Genomic DNA, 2,996 nt, shown 5'->3' with positions numbered 1-2,996 from the left:
ACATAATAGTCAAAGCACCAAATGCACAAAACAAAGAAAGAATACTAAAAGCAGTAAGGGAAAAAAATATTGAAGCAATAAAAATGAGTATTATAAAAGTTGTTTAATATAAAATAATTAATTGAACAGTCTTATGTAGATGTTTGTCTACACCAATACTGAAAATACATGTTTTTCTCAATATGAATTTTAAATAACTCCAAACATATTAGATGTATATTTTAAAATAATATATCACTACTAGTATTTTCTTCAATGAACATAAATATTTAAGGTCTTTTTGTTTGTTTGTTTGTTTTGTTTTTAGTAGAGCTTAAAACCTTGGCCTTTACTGTAATACAAAATAAGAACAATTTTTAGACATTGGGTTTCATTATAATAAGGCTGTATTTCAATGACCCTCACATCACCAAAGGATTTTACCTCCATCATAGCTAAGCTGAGATTTGACAGTTCTGCTGCACCAAGAAATAAATTGTAGGCTCGATTTTTGGATACAGGCTTCCTGCTATGGTCAAAGCTATTTGACTTGAGTGAGTGACTTCATTCTCAGCCCACAGAGAACAGGTTACATTCATTTAAGAAATGGTGTATGTATTAAGATGGTCTATCCATAAAGTCATTCACCAACTGTTTCAATGAACAATGGTTCTGCTTGGAGGGTGGCACAGACATTAGGTGTGGGTAAGAATTTGGTTCATTATATGTAGTGTGGCATTTCTTGAGTCCACTATACTAGGAAGTCTTTCCATCATATATTATTAAATACGTTGACTTTAATCTATGGCATTTATGGTCATTATCAATATATCTATTACAGTATACTTAATAAATAATATGCCTATAGCTCACAAGGACTCTTGTGTCATACTTAGCATAGTGCATGGAATTGGTAGATTAAATAGATGTTCTTCAGATGGTATGATACTCAGAAAAACCTATCATAAGATTAAGATGTGGTAAGTCACAAATATACTTTATACACCTAACCTGCTGAACACCCAAGCCTAGCAGCATAGTGTACCATAGATATTATATTTTTTACCTTTATGACTTCATAGCTACATGGAAAACAGAGCTCAATGACACTGTGCAGCATTGGAAGAGAATGTTATCATAAACCACTAACTTGGGAAACATCAAATGTATGTATAACAGTTTTGCGCCACTGTAAGGCTGGACATTAGCAAGTTGAAAACTCTGTAAAAACTGTTTACTTGATGAATTTTCTAGCTTCCTAAAATGTGTGGGTGAAATAGTTGTTGACTAGAGGAGGGAGCAGATTATGAGCTGAAGCATTGCTGTCATGGAAACGGTTAACACTGGATATGTGATGGGAGACTGGTATTTTTAAAAATTTAAACGAAGTGTGCTCTACCTTTATAGTCATATGGCACCAGTCCAGTGAGGGCTGAATGGAGAAGGAAAATAGCCTAGGATAAGACAGAATTTTTTTTTCTCCCATAGGAAAGTGACTCAGTTATGAGCTCAGTTATGAGTTAGATACTTCTAGTATCTAATCAGAGCACCCATTAAAGATAAAAAGCTCACTTGGGCCTAAGTCTGATTTGTGAGGATGAGCAGTTTGAGGTTCACGACTCATAAAGCATGCATTGGGACTCTGTTCCATCCACCAAATATATATATATATGTGTATATATAGATATATGTCTGTCTGTCTATATGTATGGACATACATACACATGTAGGTATATGCATATGTATCTAAGTATGCATTGTCCTGTGAAAACAATGAAGCATGTGGGTGGTTGGGCCAACAGAGAGGGGGTGGGAGTAGAGGAAGAGATAGAGGGAGAGGGAGAGAAGAACAACTGACTTTCTTCATTCCTTTCTTTTCTTTCTGGCTCAAGAGTCCCTAGCCTGGCCAGCAAGGGGCCTTTGAGCTAAGAGAAAAGAGCCCAAGTAACTAAACATTTCCTCCTTCATGCCCTGATGGAATCAGCAGGAGTTAAATTGCTAGAAGTCACCAGCTCTAGAGAAAGAATTAAATTGCTATCAGCCAGTAGCTTTTAGCCTCAAAATAGTAAGAAAGAGTTAAAATGCCAGAAGTCAATAGCTTTCAGCTCCAGTCACCTAAGCCATACCCCTCCTCTCTCACTGTCAGTTTACCCCCTGCCAAGGTGTCATCACTAGCCTTGTCTCCCTGCTCATCCACACACCCTTCTGGGATGTTCACTCACTCCATGTGTCTCTCTAGTCTGAAGACTAACTAGGGCTTTGACCAGATGTGCTGTGAGTCCTCAGGGACTTGCCAATTGATATTAACACCCTTTCCCAGAGCCTATTCATAATCATGGTTGCTCCTTTGAGGAGACATCAAGAAGAAAGTTTCATAACTTTCACAAGCAGCAACAAGACGAAGCACAGGACTTGGGCTGTGGAAATGAGGTCAGATTTGGAGTTTGGTGTTGGGGGATGCCTATTGAGAGCTGATTTTTTTAAAAACCCTGTGAAAAGAATCATTTCTCAGTTTGGTTAATGGGGCTGCAACTCTGCAAATACAACTGCTTTAACATATCTTGGTAGTCTCTCTCTCTCTCTCTCTCTCTCTCTCTCTCTCTCTCTCTCTCTCTCTCTCTCTCCCTCTCTGTTGTGTATATGTATGCGATTTTGTGGATGTGTGCATGGATGCTCCAGAATGAGGAAGCCAGAGGTAGATGGCAAGTCTTTTTCTCAGTCTCTCTCCACCTCATGTTCTTTGAGAACTGGTTTCTCACTGACCCTGAACAAACTGACACAGGTTGGCTAGCAAGATGGCTCATCAGCTCTCTCTGCCCCAACAGAGTCTGCACTGCAGACATTTATTTGACTGAGCTTTATCTCCAGCCCAACACCTCTTAGTATTCTTAGATACCATTCCCCTGAGTCAGAAGCTTTGTACTTTACAGGTCTGGCTTGGTCACTGACAAGAAGAATTAAGCACAATGACACAGAGATCACAGAGGACACATTGCTACAAGCTGTTAGTTCACAGA

Source organism: Mastomys coucha, unplaced genomic scaffold, assembly GCF_008632895.1.
Source record: "Mastomys coucha isolate ucsf_1 unplaced genomic scaffold, UCSF_Mcou_1 pScaffold21, whole genome shotgun sequence".
Taxonomy (NCBI): Eukaryota; Metazoa; Chordata; class Mammalia; order Rodentia; family Muridae; genus Mastomys; species Mastomys coucha.
The sequence above is the reverse complement of the archived record's forward strand: the minus strand, read 5'-3'. Positions refer to the sequence as shown.